Consider the following 19,142-nt stretch of genomic DNA (forward strand, 5'->3'; position numbering starts at 1 on the left):
TGTACTGCTGGGAATGCCTATTATTTGCAAGTGATCGATTTGGTGTTTGGAGCCACACTGGCTTTGCAAACTTGAGTTGTCGAACCAAGGCAGCAACGAAACACCAAAGTACGGCTGGGCACTTACAAGCAATGGTGCTTTTGAAAACTTTTGGGGATACCCGAGTGGATCTACAGCTCAACGAACAAGCGCGCAGGGCAACGGAGCTGCACAATGAAAAGGTGAAGAAAAATAGGGAAATGTTGAAAAGACTCATTGATTGTCATGTTTTGGGGTAAACAGGAACTTTCATTTAGGAGACACGGTGAAAGTGCTGACTCCACAAACAAAGGGAACTACGTGGAGCTTCTTTCTTTTCTTTCTGAAAGCAACACAGATTTACAATACCACCTGTCCACTAACAAAGTGTTCATTGGGACGTCAGGCAAAATACAAAATGACCTAATTTATGCTATTGCTGAAGTGATGGGAGAAGAGATCAAAATGGAGATTAAAAAAGCTCCCTTTGTTGCGGTTATGGTGGACGAGACAACAGATGTGGGGAATGCAGCACAGCTCTCACTCGTCCTGCGTTATGTGACAGACACAGGAGTCAAGGAGCAATTTATCCGATTTGAAGATGTGACGAGATGATGACATTGCCGCTCTTATTTTCCGTTTCTTGGAGGAAAATGAATGTAGTCTGGATAAAGTTGTGGCACAGTGTTTTGATGGCGCAGCAGTCATGGCATCTGGACTCAATTGGGGTGCAGGCTAAAGTTAAGGAGAGGGCCTTATTCATTCACTGTTATGCACATCGACTAAATTTAGTACTGACTCAAGGAGCCTCAAAGCTTAACCACTTACTGGAACATCATGATGACCATGACGGGGATACTGTGCTTATGGCTGAAGGATTTAATGCACGTTTGGATGATTTTGAGTTTTGTTTTTTGCTTGAAACATTCAATGGGATTTTTAATTATTCGGATGTGCTTTTTGCAATTCTACAGAAACAAACTTTGGATGTACAATTCTGCCTGACAAGGGTGAACGAGTTGTGACACAATTGAGCGAGAGAGGCGCAGGTTCAGTCAAATCTACGATGACACAGCGCACATCTCAAGTTCACCCAGCGCACGCAGAGGCCCAGCACAAGGAGACCACGAAAAATTAATGTTTCTCTCCCTCCTGGACCCCCAGCACTTTCAGACCTACTGGAAAAAAATCCCGCAAAACAGCCTTCTCCAGCTTAACAGAGTCACGGAACACTGTTCGACCTATCCAAGCTAAAAACAGAACTGACTGTAATGTATGCTATGACTGATTTTGAAGTGAAAAGTCCCTCTGATCTCCTTGATTTACTTAAGCAGAAAAATCTGAATGAGGACATGGGGCAATTTTACACATTGGCATGTGTGACAGTGACTATCCCTGTGTCCACGGCTTTTGTCGAGCGGTCATTCTCGGCCTTAAAGCGAATCAAAACGTATTCCAGAAATGCTACTGGACAGACCCGGCTTTCAGCATTAGCCTCCATGTCGATAGAAAAGGACTTATTGGTGGAACTAAAACGCACAGATAGACTGTACAACAGAGTCATTGAAGTCTTCTTGAGGAAAGAAAGGAGGAAGGATTTTGTGTTCAAATAATCAGTCTTTGGTGAGTAGGCATACAATGCATTTTATTTTTTATTAAATGTGTATGTATGTTTCGCATTTTATTTCGTTAATATTAAATAGCCTATGTTGCAAATTATTTTTATTTTCAGTGAATAGTTATGTCTTTATCTTCACGGTGAAACTGCTTTGGGTGCGACAATGCGCTGTTTAGTGAACACATTGTATTTTTTTGTGGGGGGGGGACTTAAAGCTCAAAGTTTGTGGACCAGAAATGGATAGAAGAAGAATATTAATATAACTCTGTTGCACTCGACCATGTTCTTGCCTATTAGTTGAACTGTACTGTATTGTACTCTTCCCCTGCAATTCTCGGAATAAAAATGTCAATTTCAAGGTGACGCAACGCCTGGTTATACTGCGTTTCTGTCTAAATGTATAGTGTCTAGAGCCATGGTGTCATAATGATGGTAATAAGAGGTGGATTAATTTGGGTGGGACTGTGTAGGACCTCACTGAAGGCCCAGGCCCCAGGCCCATGGCATGCCACTGGCGGAGACATGACCTGTTTAGCCTGGGATACATGATATCCCGGGGTGAACGGTGGGAAAGTGGCGAGACTATATACCCCCTCCACAGGTGTTCTGATGCTGCTGAAGGGCAGCCGTAAATTGTTGGACTTTATTTGGATGATTTTCCAGGGCGTAAAGTCATAGTTCTGTTGATCTAATTTACGAGCCCACCAATCTGTTATTTCACATTTTTTCTTAGTTGCCTCATACTTGTCAGTCGCCTGGACAAGATGACCCTGCATATCTTTAAGTTGAGCTTTATCGTTTATGCCCTTCTGCTGATAAAACGTTGACATCAACACGCTTGAATATTGAGCTTGCGATTTCTCATTCATTTCATTGTGCCACACCACAACAGCATCTGAGTTCTTATTTGTCTGGAATATTTCGTCAGTAGTGAAATGCTGACCAATTTTATCCAGTTTGCAAAAAAATTTACATATTCAAGCTGATTTGGTAGATTGCTTGTGCACCTCTTTCAGAGCCTCTATGGCTTTATTAAACTTCCTCTAACCCCTCTTTAAAGGGAGAATCGTGGCCGTCGGTCGCCAAAAATAGTTATTATACCAACGTCTCTCCCGATGGTATCCAGGGTGTTTATCTTCACCCACGGCTCTAATACACGCCAATTGTTGCTATTTTTCAGGTAGTGATACTCACTTCCCAGAGTAGTTACAGTATAGGTGCCTAATAATTTGGTCACTGGACCTGTTACCTTGCATTAGAACCAAAACGAAATCATCTGCCAATTTATTACTGGAGAATACGGGAGACCTAATGTCTTCTACCAGTGACACACTTCAAATATCACTGCTGTTGACAACACACAACCAAAATAATTCACAGTTGTCTTCCAGCCGCTCCTACTGCTGCTACTGCTGATACACACAAATCACGTTCAAACAACGTTCAAATATTTTCTTGCTTTTCTAACCATGAATGTGGCTCTCCTCCAGAACTTATAGGCATCCTTTTATAACTATCCACATTCCCTTCTTTTGGTCCTTCTCCATGGACTAATTCTCTACAACCTAGCATACTAGTACACAAACATTACAATTTATCCATCCACACACACTCTACTGCCTCACTATACTGCGGCTGGGACTTTCGTCTCTCTTACAGATCTGGCAGGGGAATAACCCCACTAGGGACCTATCCTACATGGAACCTAGTGTCACTCAGGGATCTCGCAGATAACTAGCGCCACTCGGGACCTATCCTTATGGAACCTACCCTAAACCATGTATTTCTATGGATCTCGCAGAGGAACACCTGTAACGAGTGCGCTGAAAGTCGGGAAGCAAGTTCAGGGAGTGAGTGTTTTAATAAATAAATGAAACGATAACCACGTACCACAAACAACGCACTGACATGAAAACAGAGTCAATAACACCCGAGGAAAGAATCAAGGGGAGTGACAGATATAGGGAAGATAATCAAGGAGGTGATGGAGTCCAGGTGAGTGTCATGAGGTGCAGGTGCACGAGATGATGTTGACAGGTGTGCGGGATAATCAGCAGCCTGATGACCTAGAGAACGGAGAGGGAGTATACGTGACAACACCTCTACTCGGGACCTATCCTTAAAGGAACCTAGCCAACACCACATATTTAAGACCGGTCGTGACACGATGGGCATACTGAATAAACTTAGGCTTTCTAGGTCAGTATCCAGTTATTGTTCAGCCTTGGATTCTCGTCTCCCCAAGATGTTGGAATGAGTGGTAACAGGTGTAGGAACTGTGCCTACATTTTTTTTTTTTTTTTTTGTGCCGTCTCCTGCTCCACTGATTCAGACTCTCCAGTTCGATTGTAAATCATGGTGAACCCTGCTCGCAGCACCAACTGTTAGATTCTAAATAAACAGGGCAAAACTCATAGAAGACCATTAAAGGTCAACCAAGTTTATTCACCCACTGGCTCTCACAGCTGCATATGTCAAAGACATGTTTCCACCAGCACAAGTATTTTTACCCACCTTTAGGCTGAGTCTCCTCCTTTTCTCTAAACATGACTTCTTTGTTGCTAGGCAGGAAGTTAAGTGATATGGGTAATAAACTGCTCCTTCTCCCTTAATGTGACCAGAACTCGGCCCACATTCCTCCGTAATCCACAGCTATCCACCATTATCAGTGACCGCAACCACGTCATTGCCTTTTCCCTTACTTAGTAACTTCCCAGTCCCATGGCTCTTGTCAACCTTCAATTGACCCCACCATCCCACATTCCTCCACCATTCACTTTTGGTGTAGCAAGTGTCTCAAATTACAACCCAACAACTTTGACCAGGTCAAATGTCACCAGCCTGATTCAAGTGTCCTTCCTGTTCCATTTATAGACAAGTGGTAAATTGCATTTTGTTATAAAGAAAGGACAAAGCTTTTTGAGAATTCACCACATGTATCTTTTTACACCTTTATTTAACTAGGCAAGTCAGTTAAGAACAAATTCTTATTTTCAATGACGGCCTAGGAACAGTGGGTTAACTGCCTGTTCAGGGGTAGAACGACAGATTTGCATCTTGTCAGCTCAGGGATATGAACTTGCAACCCTTTTGGTTACTAGTCCAACGCTCTAACCACTAGGCTACCCTGCCACCCCAGGGCTTTTAACCTTCTGCTTGTAATTAACCTACTAGTTATCAAACCAGGTATTTTTTTATACAATATTTCACATAACATATATTACCGTTGTTGATCAAACCGTCTGTCGTCAGGGCCGTAACTTGGGTCAAGCTAATTCTAGGTTGTCACTAGTTACCACATCCACAAAGTTATACAGGCTGCCCATTTCTACAATTTCTCTTCTTAGAATATAATTTAACACTAAAGTTGACCTTTAACCACACTGCTAACCTTATGCATAACCCTAAAATGAAAACCAAAAAGCCCATTTTTGTTTTCATGAATTTCTACAATATAGACAATTCTGACTTTGTCTGTGGTAACTAGTAGAAACCCTATTTCTATGCTTTGAAGATGTAGACTGACTGGAACACCCGATTTGATTAGATTCAGGCCGGTGAAACCATTACGGTTTGTTGCTCCTAGTTCACTGTACTAGTTAGACTCAGACATGAGTTAGCTACCAGTATCCATTATTTTGTTTTGCCCTAGACAATACAGATTACATGTCACACCTGCTCCCGCTCTTCCCCCCCTGGCGCTCGAGGTCGCCAGGCTCCCCAGCATTTTGCACTCCTGCCACCATCATTATGCCCACCTGCCTTTCCCCCGTCATGTGCATCAGTGATTATTGGACTCACCTGGACTCTATTGCCTCTGTCATTACCTTCCCTATATCTGTCTGGTTCCCCGCTCTGTTCCCTGCTTCTGTATTATTGTCATTGTCTTTGTTTACCCATGGGCTGACACTGTTCCTGTTCTGTTACCTGTCTGTTCCTGATTAAATGCCAGACTGTCAGGCTTGCCCATTTGGAACGCCGAGTGGTGCCCCTAGAGGGGGGGTACTGTCATGCCTGCTCCTGCTCTTCCCCCCCCCCCCCCCCCCCCGGCGCTCAAGGGTACCAGGCTCCCCAGCATTGCGCACTCCTGGCACCATCATTGCGCACATCTGCCTTTCCCCCGTCACGCGCATCAGTGCGACTCACCTGGACTCTATCGCCTCTGTCATTACCTTCCCTCTACATGTCTGGTTCCTCGCTCTGTTCCCTGCTTCAGAAGTATTGTCGTTTGTCTTTGTTTACCCGTGTGCTGACGCTGTTCCTGTTCTGTTACCTGTCTATTCCTGATTAAATGTTGACTCCCCATATATGCTTCTCAACTCCGGTGTCGGTCCTTACATTACACTTATATAAGCTACAAACTACCTTGCAAATCCGATTTGTAGGCAATGTTAGCCTGTATTGCGACTAGCAATCCCGGATCCGGGAGCGTAATCATAGCCTCGCAAACAAATTAGCATAACGCAGCGGACATAAAATCTTCCTATTCATGAAAATCACAAATGAAATATATTGAGACACAGCTTAGCCTTTTGTTAATCACACTGTCATCTCAGATTTTCAAAATATGCGTTACAGCCAACGCTAGACAAGCATAAGTTTATCATGGCATAATGCTATGCTAGGCTCTGCTGGCAGCAGGCAACATTTTCACGAAAATAAGAAAACAATCAAATTAAATAATTGACCTTTGAAGAACTTCGGATGTTTTCACTCAAGAGACTCCCAGTTAGATAGCAAATGTTCCTTTTTTCCAAAAATATTATTTTTGTAGGCGAAATAGCTCCCGTTTGTTCATCATGCTTGGCTGAGAAATCGACCGGAAAATGCTATCACTACAACGGCAAACTTTTTTCCAAATTAGCTCCATAATATCGACAGAAACATGGCAAATGTTGTTTAGAATCAACCCTCAAGGTGTTTTTAACATATATATTCGATAATATATCCGTCGCAGCAATTGGTTTCTCATAAGAAGCGATTGGAAAAATGGCTACCTCATAATTAAATCATAACTTGATTACAAATTACGTCATAAAGGAAAACGTCCCTAGCGGGCGGAACAGATATGACAGCTTGTTACACAAAAGAAAAGGGCTGGGTTTAAGTGAAAGAGCGGGAAGACTGAGGAACAAAGGGAAGAAGCTGTGCTATCATAAATACAGTATTGTATGCATTCTAAATTACCGCCCATTTGGAAAAGGAAAATGCAATAAATATTTACTCTGAGCTGCGCTTCGGTAGGTTGGTGGTAGATGGGAGGCCGAGTCCTTTGAAGAATGTCTCTGGTTGTCAATTGAATATGCTGTAGTAACGTCGTTGGGTGATAGACGGGATACTTTGTCTGCTCCTTCCGAACCCTCGTTTGCATCTGCTGTTGCTAACTCAACGGCTAGGAGGTATCACTTCTGTAGTGAATAAGAGTTCAAAGTTCATACCATTCGCAACCAAATCTCACGCTGATGTTGGCTTCGTTCTGTAGTTATTATCTTAACCACTCTGACATCGGACCGTCGTCCTCACATCCTCGGAACAGGAGGTTATATTGTCGTCAAGGGCTTATATAGGAAGGGAGAGGAGGGCGTGTTTGAAAAGTTTTATACCCCATGTCCCTTCACAGGGGCGGGCCACTGATTGAGCAGAGCCCTATCTTATGAAAACTCAAATCTTTTAGAAGCTAAAATCACATTTCATCCCATTCAAACATTTTAAATTGAACAACAATTCCATGTGAATCCGATAACTCTGATGTGTAGACTTTCCACTAGAGTTTATGTCATCTTATCATTGATGAGAATGTCTCAGATGACAATCGAACTGACATCATATTCATTAAGTACCACCGCATGTGTTCCATTGGTCGGAATACCAGAATATAATTCATTTCCCCCCACCTTCTGATGTTCCCAGAATCTCTATGTAATCTCTATGCAAATGTAACCTCAGTAGGGTAGAGAGAGGAAAAGGGGGGGAAGAGGTATTTATGACTGTCATAAACCTACCCCCCATTCCAATGTCATGACACCATGGTCGTGTTCAAGTCTACATTGGCCCTGCCCTGTCATTGCAACCTGTGGGCGTTATACAGCTTTTCTCATTTCAGGGTTTCCCAAACCAACTCATCATCAAGCTTTGATTATTTGGACTGACTAAATACTGGTCTATTTAATAGTGGGATGAAGTACAGTACAAGTACCTCTGACACAGTGAGTCACCCACATTTTTAAGATGGAACAAGTGCTTTATATAAGTGCTTTATAAGAAAGTAATACATCACGTTAATTGTTACTCCAAAATACCAAATTTGAACAGAAAAGAAGACTCAGTACATACCGTGCTGTTCTGTATGCCTAGGGCATTTACAGAATGCACTGATACAACTCTGTTTCATTAGATAAACTGTGGTTGCCAAGGTGACAAACTATGATTATGGCAATTTGGCCTCACTTTGTACCGGTCGGTCAAGCACTGGGATTTTGCGGTTCAGTCCAACATCCATTGACAGGGGTGACAGTTAAAATCTGAGATGCAAGGTCAATTACATAATCACTGGGTCTTTTTGGATGTTCGGAAGCTGTCCTTCTCAGCAATAAGGCCTTGATACTATTTTGTCTGAACACACTTTTTCAGAGCTTTTTTGGAGTCTTTCTGCAAGCTATGGTTTGGGTCTGTTCGTTTTGTAGTCAATGGTCCAAAAAGTGTATTCATTAGCAGTATGGTGTTGTGTGCAGTTTAATAGAACTCTTCCAGTCTGTAGACCAAAGCTTGTGAATAGACTCCTGATGTACAGGCCTTCATTGAAAGCATATAAAATTGTGCCTGTGTCACGTTCTGACCTTAGTTCCTTTTATTATGCCTTTGTGTTAGGTTGGTCAGGGTGTGAGTTGGGGTGGGTAGTCTATGTTCCTTTTTCTAGGTTGTTATATTTCTATGTGTTTGGCCTAGTATGGTTCTCAATCAGAGGCAGGTGTCGTTCGTTGTCTCTGATTGAGAATCATACTTAGGTAGCCTGTTTTCCCCATTTTGGTTGTGGGTGTTCAATTTCTGTTTAGTGTCTGTTCACCTGGCGATCTGTTTCGTTTTCTCTTCATTATTATTTTGTGTGGTGTTCAGTTTGTTCAATTAAAACATGATGAACATTTACCACGCTGCATTTTGGTCCTCCTCTCCTTCCACCAACGAGAAACGTTACAGCCTGGCAAACGATATTGGCCTTATTGTGTTTTAAAGTGTATTCATTGGCATTATGATATTTTGTTCCATTTGGTAGAACTCTTCCAGTGTCTAATTCGAAACTGGTAAAAAAGGACTTCTGCGGTATAGTCCTTCATTGAGATCAATTAGAATTAAATGGGCCACATTAAGTGACCCACCAGCTGGACCAAGAGCACTACGATTCAGTGTTTTACCAGAGACGCACTGCACATCTTCTCCAATTCATCTCCTCTCATGCTAACTGTTCCCTAATTGATCCGTTAGCTGCAAAGTGGTGGCAAGCAGGTGGACGGACCCATTCCAGAGATACAGTTAAAACCACCGGGTAAAAAGATGAATCTGTAGCAATGAGCACCATACGGACAAAACGCAAATCCATCATTGCGACATGACATTTTTGTGGTACACAATGGTTAACACGGAGTGACAGAATTATAAATCATATAAACCGTGATATATCTTGCCTGGCATGACAGTAAGTCCTGAGAATCAGCGAATCCTTGTCCTGCCTCTCCCTTGGCACACCAGAAGTCTCAGTAATTATAATCTTACTGGACACTTTATTTCTCCCCTCCACAGGAATCTGCAGCGACAAGATAAGTGTAGGGCCTTGTAATTGTGCGATGCCTTAGTATTTCCAGCCCTCTGATAATGGGTTAGTGAAAGCCTTTTGCTCATTAAGCCGCTTTTGTTTTTTATTGGTGTGGGTTGATTATTTTTTCAGGAGAATACCAGGGGTTTAATGTCATTCTATAAACAGAGCAGTTGCTACTCTTCCCGGGCCCTTGTCCTTAGAAATCAAGAGTTATGTATGTGGCCATAAAAGGCCTCCATATTTACCACAACCCAATCTGACGCACTTACGATAACGGCCCAAAGTACTCATTGGAAACTTTCCTAAATTCTTAAAGTAGACAGTCCAAGTGGTGCTCAATAATGATGATGTTGAGACATATTTCTAATACTAACACAAAGAGAAAATAACACAAAGTCCCTCAATAGTATGGCAAATAGAACTCATTAGTTTTTCATCCTAAATTGGGCAGTTGTGAAATTGTGTCCGCGAAGCCCATTCATCTATGAGCATAATAAATCGGTGAGATTTTCTAGAAGTAAAGAAGATGACATGAGTCTTTGCTGAAAGGCAGAGTGTCTGTGAGCTATTTGCACTTATTTCTAATCCTCCTGGTTTGGGATGATATGTCGTAGCTGTCACGTGTGCTCCCTCACTGGCCTTCTAGGTCACCAGGCTGCTCGTTAGGGCGCGCACCTGTCACCAGCATTACGCACATAATGACACTCACCTGGACTCCATCACATCCTTGATTGCCTGCCATATGTATGTCACTCCCTTTGGTTTCTTCCCCTGTCGTCATTGTTCCTGTATCATGTCGGTGCTCTGTTTGTGTTTCTTGTTTTGTTCATTTATTAATTAAATGTATTCATTCCCTGAACTTGCTTCCCGACTCTCAGCGTACATCGCTACCTGTAACAAGTCCAGCAGGCTTGGAATACTAAGTGAAAAGATTTCTAAAGGGGATCTGTGGAGAAAGGTTCAGATTTGCAGCACCTCTGTTATAGGTGTAATGCTGAAAGCAACGTCCTGCCAAGAGTTCATGACAGGAAAGGCTTCATCACCACTTCCTGTTTGAAACAGCGCCCTCATCTTTTACAGAGACACCGACTCTTCTGACTGTCTTTTGGCCCCTGTTAGCTGCCTCTTTCTTCCTGTTATGTGGTAGGCCCAGGTGCCAGTCTGCAGTATGGAGTGGCTATGGCAGCGTGTGTACGAACTCAGGCTACAGCAGCATCAATCCCGAGCAAACAAGATTAAAGCCATGAGTCATCATTTGGGCCACGGGTGCGGTGACCAAAGACCCAGGCCCTCAGTCTATTTCTCTCATCCGGGGGAGGAGAATAGCCAATCCCATTTCTCTCATCTCTCAGTCTCTTTGAGGTTCAGTAGAGAGGTTAAGCATGACCAATCGCACACAGCTACCCCCCCCCCCATCCCCCTTATCTCTCCCCTCTCCGCCTGCCTCCACTCCTATCCCTTGCCCTGGGCTTCGAATGTAATTGCAGCTACTTTTGGGAGGGCTCATCTGCAGAAAGTGCAGGGGATTTTGAGAAAGGGGGTATATTTGATAGAAAGAGAGTGAAGAGAGCAGTGAAAAAGAAAGTTGTGTCTGAAAGGTTTGGCGTTTTTCAAAATGTCAAGGTGAATTTCTCATTTGAAGCAATGGATGTAATGGCTTCGGTGGGAAATGACTCCCAATTACTTTATTTCAGCCAGATGCACTTATAGCGGTCATTTAAGCCTCAGCTCTTATGCTGCCTGTCAAAAGCTGAAAACAACACAACCATTCACACTGTCCTGCAGATAATTAGAATGTATGTAATAATCTGATAAAGACTGTATATATGCAATATGAGTGACGGAACTTGCGCACAACTCAAAAGTTCCTGTAATGTCTCATTAAAATTGTATGTTAAAATGTGTACAAAAACATGCGGTCTCATATATCAATCTGGCTCATTGGTAAACACAACTGAAGCTGTGTTTACCAGCAACTGAAGTCTCCCAGTCCGGAGACTCCAGACTGGGGACCGTCGCCAGAGGCTCCGGACTGGGAACCCTCGCTGAAGGCTATGGACTGGGGACCCTCGCTGAAGGCTATGGACTGGGAACCCTCGCTGAAGGCTCTGGACTGGGAACCGTTGCTGAAGGCTCAGGACTTGGAACCCTCGCTGAAGGCTCAGTGACTTGGATCATCACTGGAGGCTTTGTGCCTTGGATTATCACTGGAGGCTTCGTACGTGGACCCGGAACAGGTCTCACCGGACTGAGGAGACGTACTGGAAGCCTGGTGCGGAGGGCTGCCACAACATGTCCTGGCTGGATACCCACTCCAGCTCGGTGAGTGCGGGGAGCTGGAACAGGCCTCACCGGGCTGTGCTGGCGAACTGGGGATACCGTACGTAGAGCTGGCGCAGGATATCCTGGACCGAAGAGACGCACCGGAGGCCAGGAGCGCTGAGCCGGCACAATCTGTCCTGGCTGAATGCCCACTCTAGCACCGGGCTATGAATGCGTACTGGAGACACCGTGCGCATCACTGCATAACACGGTGCCTGACCAGTCACACGCTCCCCACTGTAAGCACGGGGAGTTGGCTCAGGTCTAAACCCTCTGCCAATCTCCCCGTGTGCCCCGTCCCCAAAAAAATGTCTGGGGCTGCCTCTCGTGCTTTCGTCGTTGCCTTGACTCCTCATATTGTCGCCTGCTTCCATGGCAGGGTCTTGTCCCCTAACATTACCTCCTCCCAGGTCCAGGATGTCTTCCACTCCCTTTTCTCCCGGGCCCAGGGTCCCTGCTCCTCCTGGCCATGCTGCTTGGTCCTTTTTTGGTGGGGTGTTCTGTAATGCTCGTCGTCATAAGGAAGAGTGGACCAAAGCACAGCGTGGAAAGTGTTCATGATCGTTACTGTCAAGAATCACTCAAACAATAATGACGAATACAAAAACAAAGGCAAACAGTTCCGTCAGGAAAATGACAGCTTATATATGATCCCCAATCAGAGACAATGATAGACAGCTGCTTCTGATTGGGAACCACACTAGGCAAAAACAACAAAGAAATAGAAAACAGATTCTCCCACCCGAGTCACACCCTGACCTAACCAAACATAGAGATCCTTATTTATTCTCTAAGGTCAGGGCGTGACAGTCAGCTAAACATCTCCACCCACCCTGCGCCAGAAAACAGCATACGCGTAGTGAGGCTTACTTTGAAATAAAATACATTGTCTGTAGGAAATGGGTTGATCAGCCTTGTCAAATACCAGTGGTGTAAAGTACTTAAATACTAAAAATTCTTTAAAGCACTACTAAGTAGTTTTTTGGGGTATCTGTACTAAACTATATATATTTTTGACTACTTTTACTTTTACTTCACTACATTCATAAAGAAAATAATGTACTTTTTACTCCATACAGTTTCCCTGACACCCAAAACTACGCGTGACATTTCGAATGCTTAGCAGGACAGGAAAAAGGTCCTAGTCACACATAAAGAGAACATCCCTGGTCATCCCTACTGCCTCTGATCTGGCAGAGTCACTAAACACAAATACTTAGTTTGTAAATTAGTTTTGGAGTGTGCCCCTGGCTATCCTTATATTACAAAAACAAAACAATTGTGCCATCTGGTTTGCTTAATATAAGGAATGTTTAATGATTTTATACTTTTACTTTTGATACTGAAGTATATTTTAGCAATTTATATTTACTTTTGATACCTAAGTATATTTAAAACAAAATGCTTTTAGACTTTTACTCAAGTAGAATTTTACTGTGTGACTTTCACTTTTACTTCAGTAATTTTCTATTAAGGTATCTTTACTTTTACTCAAGTATGACTATTTGGTACTTTTCCCACCACTGTCAAATACTGATCTGAGATCTGAAGGGCGCCAGTCCTGGGGAGTGGAGCTGATTCATCTTTGCTCCAATTCAAATAGCGAACTCTTTCCTCAGAGGTTCCACTGCGAATACATCATACACACAGTTCACAGATCTCACAGAGTGGCCCGAGTCACTGAAATCAACCCTGGCTGTGCCGCAGGGTCCTCTCTCTCCCTGCTGCTCCGACCCACATATTAAAGGAGCTCTGTTGACTGATGTCCAGTTCCAGACCTGTATTTGGTGTGTTTGAGAAGGGATACTGTAATGAGGGCTTGTCGCAAGGAAATGTTTTCCTGGTTGAGGAAGAGAAAGCAAGTCACAAATGAGAGAATTTTCCAAATAAACTGTGCAGAATCTTTCCATGTTCAAACACGTGTGTGTGTGTGTGTGTGTGTGTGTGTGCTCATGCATGTTGTGTGTTTGTGCTCATGTGTGTGTGTGTGTGTGCAGTGTGTGTGTCTCTTCTGGTACCCCTTCTGTTTGACTGCTTTTAAAAGGTGGATGTGTTCTTTATTCTGTATTTGCTCATGCACTGGCCACAATCTGGGCATTCCAATTACTGAGGAAGTGCAAATCATCTCACCGTATATCTAACGATAACAAACAAATGAGTGACGGAGGAGGTTCAGAACCACGGACTACACCACAAAATCCTGACTGCCGATTCTCAATGTTCAAGGCCCCTTTTCACAAAGAATCTCAGAGTAGGAGTGCTGATCTAGGATCAGGTCCTCTGTCTATATAACTTCATTCATTATTATCTAAAAGGCCAAACTGATCCTAGAATACAGTCATTATGTTTCCTGATTATGTGTCATCACCTGCTTCAACAGAGTAAAGTCATGTCTCATGAGTTCTCCAGTACTTTCCATATACTCAAGGCATATTAGCCATCCTGAATCTCTTCTATCAAATGTATTTGAAATAGAGAGCCATTTACCTTCAACAGTCGCTCATCAGCTGGTGTTCAAGACGTGGATACATATTGCAGCAACAGTTATCTTGTTCTCTGCAAAGTCCTGAAGAGTCACCGTATGAAGAGTCTCTTGCTTTTCCCAAAGTTACACATCAGTACAGCGTCTCGAATCCATAGAGGGTTTCTCTCCCTAGGTTGTTTATAATTCATAATTCATCTGAAAGTTGCTCGACACCTTCATTTTGGGCCCTTCCTCCCTTACTTCTTCCACCCTTCTCTCTCCTTATCCCGCAATCCCACTTTCTTTCTCTATTTCTATCGTAGAATCACATTTCTATTCCTGTCTTACACTCTGTCTCACTCTTCTCCCTCTCCTGCGTGTTTGACTGGGTCATATTTGCATTTTACAAATTGTACCGGTGTTCCTTTGACACATACATACATACACACATACATACATACATACATACATACATACATACATACACACACACATACATACATACATACACACACACACACACACACACACACACACACACACACACACACACACACACACACACACACACACACACACACAGCCCATCCTCCATTGCCTGCGTCAGATGCCCCAGTCTCCCTTCTCACCTACACAGTGATCTTCTCACGTCAACTGCCCTTCCCTCCGCGGGCGGCCTACTTCCCGGTTCCCTCCAGTCATGCCTGACATATTTAGTCTTGTGGAAATATTAGCCCATTCCCTGCTTTAACTGCCAAGGATTATTCTCCAACGATGTTCATTTTGTAATGAGAATTAACGTTACATTTTTTAAAGGACCCAAATCCCACTTTGCTATTTACATTTTTCTTTGAATTAGTAGGCCTATTTGACTCTGAAGTGCGTGCCAAATTAAAACATGTCTCAAGAGGAAAGAGTCCCAAATAAAATACCTACGAAGAAAATGAAAGCTCTGAACTCTTGAGAGGTGTGTTGTGTTAGAGCAAGCTGTTCTGACAGGAAAACGGAGCAACTGTATCATGCTGATTGGCTAGACCCGGGGTTTTGGTACCACATAGGCAGTCCCCAGAAGACAGAAGAGGTGAGCACGTCCTCAGCTCAATTAACACACATAATTTCCAAACAGCTTCTTTTCAAATACTACTACAGCTAATGCCCCCCCCCCCCCCCCCCCCCCATAGTTAAACAGAAAAGAACAGGATGTTTCGTTAGTGCCAAGTTCTGGTGACGTTTGCCTGCTAATGAATACCAATTAGCTGGTGAGGAGGAGGACATGTGACGTCGAGTGCCCACATGTTCAACTCCAATTTAAGACACTTTGCTACAGAGACTGAGTGCCGTAGTTATTTTTCTCAGTGTTGCCCATTTAAAAACCATTTGTGCCTAGAATTACATAGAAAATGGATACTTTGCATTGAAAGTGCATAGAAACAGTAATGACAAAAACAATATAGCATTATAGTCCTGGGTGGCGGTTGCACTTCCTCATTTCAGGTCATTTTAATACGCCGCTTGAAAATGCACAACCACAAACTATACTTTCACTCTCATCTTAGACTCTCCTTGATGCTTTTAACTTTCTCCCCAAGCAAATGCTTCTCCCTTTCAGGTCATACCCAGACATAAAATAAGTGAATTTCACCATGCCACAGACAAATGGACAGAGGGACAGACTCTGCCAGGCTCCACATTCTACAGAGACTGAGATATACCAGCACCACACAGTGAGAGCCAGTGTGGGTTCTTTGTTAAATTTTCTCACTCACTCCCCTCTTTCTCTTTCAATTTTTTTCTCTCTTTTCTACTAGCTGGATGACCTACAGAGCTGGCAGACTTTGAGCAAGAGGGAAGTCAATCCGGATTGGAACAGAGGATCCTGGGGCATGGAGACAGTGGTGTGGTGTATAGAGCGGGGAGCGGGCGCCCATGTGCTGACTTTTTACTCCAGCGGGGGTTTGTCAGCACAGGTTGGCCCGACACAGGAGTCGGTTTCAGAGGGTTGCTTAGGCAACGAGGTGGAAGACACTCAGTTGTGAAGAAAGACCGCAAAAGTGACTTTGGGGCGTTGACAAGGAGGAGAAATCTGCCAGTGGTCTCAAGAGACATTTTATATTGACCTACTACCAGGACTAACAATATTTATAATCACCTTGGGAACTTAAGTTTTTTTTTTTTTTTTCAGACGCAGTGTGCCAGAACAAAGTTATCTAACAAATTAGTTATAGTCTACCAGTCATGGGGGAATAAAAAAAAATGCATGGAAGTCCAGTCTTTTCTATTCCAGAAGGTTCAATTCAAAATTGTATTTGTAACAAGCGCCGAATACAACCTTACCGTGAAATGCTTACTTAAAAGCCCTTAACTAACAAAGCAGTTCAAGAAATAGAGTTAAGAAAATATTTGCTAAATAAACTGAAGTAAAAAAATCTAATAAAAAGTAATACAATGAAATAACGATAACTAGGCTTCATACAAGGGTACCGGTACCGAGTCAATATGCGGGGGTATAGGTTAGTCAAGGTCATTTGTATATGTTCAGAAGAGTGTGTTGTCATTCGACATTAAAGAGAGAGGTTCCCCTGAACTGGAAAATTGCAAATAAGTGAAGAACATTCAAAGACGCATGAAGATAGAAAGTCAAGGGTATAGATGAGGAAGGAGGAATATTTTCACCCTGATGGGTTATTGCTTGTCTGATGAACCCTTATCCTCCTCCCCATGTCTTTGGCTGACGAGGAGGAGGCTACTGTGAGAGGCAGTGATTCAGAAAGTGCTAAGTGATCTAAATGCCTGGGCTTATGTCACGGAGGGAGGAAGGATGAACGTGGCGGCGAGTAGTGTTTAATCGGGAGTTCACCTCTCACTCATAGAGACTCATGCGGTACACATCCACAGGTGTTGGGAGAGGCGCGCGTGTGTGTGTGTGTGTTGTCGCTCTTGATCTTAACCAGCTGTGAAGAATGGCGACGGTGTGGCCATCCTTGCTCATCAGATAAAATGAGGACCTGGCCTGGGCAGTGGAGGCTGCTGAGGGGACGACGGCTCATAATACTGTCTGGAATGGAGTCAATGGAATGGTATCCAACACGTGATTGATACCATTCCATTTACTACATTCCAGGCATTATTGCGAGCTGTCCTCCCCTCAGCAGCCTCCCCTTGGCCTGGAGTTTGTCCTAATATTCTAGGATGGCTCCTATAACTGTGTTGTAAACTGTTATGATGAAATCAAGTGACGTGCCCCACTAAATGTGGTATGATATACATTTTTCTGCTATGACATGGACTAAAATGTAGAAAAACTCAACTTTTTGCATGGAATGTGCATTTTCCAACACATCACATCAAATAACAATGCCAGTTGAATGATCACTAGTCAACATTAAGAACAGTACTTTTTTTATTTTTTTATTCCCCTCATGCAGAAACTTTCTCAGTCTTCATAGAGGGTCTTCAAAGTTCCCGCACAAATTGTGTGGGGGGCAGTTATGGGGACATCGCAGAAACATTTACACTGATAAAGTGTCACTCAACAAACGTGTGCGTGTGGGTGGTCAGGCTATTAGAACACAATAGTCTTCCCACCATCAGCACCACTCCTCCAGGCAACAATGCTATGTAGGTAGACGCTCCTCGAACCTTCAAGAGGAGAAGGACGGAGAGAAGCACCATGCTGTGGTGATCAAACGACTCCCTCCAATCCTGGAGATCAGTACTTTAAGACTTCCTCAGGCTGTCACGCAAACTGCTGACGCGGACAAACGCCGCTCTGTCAGCTATTGTAGAGGAACACGGACTTCCTCCTAGACAGACGTACAGCCGCCCGCCGCCGCTGCTGCTGTTGTTACTGTTGGGCTGCACTCTCATTTGCAATAGAAAGAAGGAGTAAGAGATGCTTTTTTTATTTCAGGACTCCATAATATTCCATGTTTTGTCCTACAGGCATTTAACATCCATTAAATGAAGTAGTTATCTGTCATGTGTGCACGCATGACCGTAAGTCGCTTTGGATAAAAGCGTCTGCTAAGCGGCATGTATTATATTATATATTATGCTGGAAGATAACTTTTATAAATATTCTTCCGTTAGTGTGCTACAACCACTTGGTGAGATGAGGCCTGAGGAAGTGAATGTGTCACTGAATCTTTTCGGTATGTCTTTATACGCTGATGGAACGGTTCACTTGTTCTGCCCTATAAAGTTGATCCTCCCTTCCGGGTCTTCACACTCATCATATTTTCTAACCAGGTTCTCACACACCCACAACTAATCACCCATGCTCCGAAAACAAATATTAATATCTAATATTATTCTTTTGTTCTATTGAGTGAATAATGCATACACCAGCTAAGTTCATTATCTTCAAGGGTGGCCTATTAATGTATGAATAAAATCAATGATAATATGCCACATCTTTGTTTATGTATGCTATTTATGAGCTGAATGTCGTGAAAGTGCATGATGTATCAGGACTGGTACGATCAATAGGGTTATTTAAACAAGCAATTGAATGTTGGGGAAATGCACACATTGGCTAGTATTGTAAGCACGTTGCCATGACTTTTACCTACAAAGCAATGGTGTTGAATTGGAGGAGGAGGGACTGTGAGTGGTGTTTAGCACTTCTAAAGTCAAGGTAATGTTAGCGTCAGTGTAAAGCCTCAGACGCCGAGGCTAAATGAAAAAACAGCAAACACACACCCTCTGTCAGAAAAAATGAAATGGCTGTTCAATACACTTCCTTTTATTATCTGTTTTTGCCATCAAGGTGTTGTTTACAAGACAGCTCCTTATTGTATTTCCTGATCTTATCCTTTGGCCCTCTTTCATTTCCTCGTACAGCTTTTCATTTAGCCTTGCTGGGAGTGAACGCAGCAACTCCTCTGCCAAGCCCAGTCAGAGCCACGCAC

The 19,142-nt window shown here is 43.3% G+C and overlaps 1 long non-coding RNA gene across 1 annotated transcript; it reads left to right on the forward strand.

Moving 5' to 3' along the window:
• Positions 1–326: 326 nt before the first annotated feature.
• Positions 327–18,642, forward strand: LOC116353995 (uncharacterized). Its single transcript, XR_004203451.1, has 2 exons — positions 327–1,641; positions 16,041–18,642. It is a non-coding gene; the product is annotated as an uncharacterized LOC116353995 (long non-coding RNA).
• Positions 18,643–19,142: the final 500 nt, after the last annotated feature.

The sequence above is a fragment of the Oncorhynchus kisutch genome, linkage group LG16 (assembly GCF_002021735.2).
Source record: "Oncorhynchus kisutch isolate 150728-3 linkage group LG16, Okis_V2, whole genome shotgun sequence".
NCBI classification, from domain to species: Eukaryota; Metazoa; Chordata; class Actinopteri; order Salmoniformes; family Salmonidae; genus Oncorhynchus; species Oncorhynchus kisutch.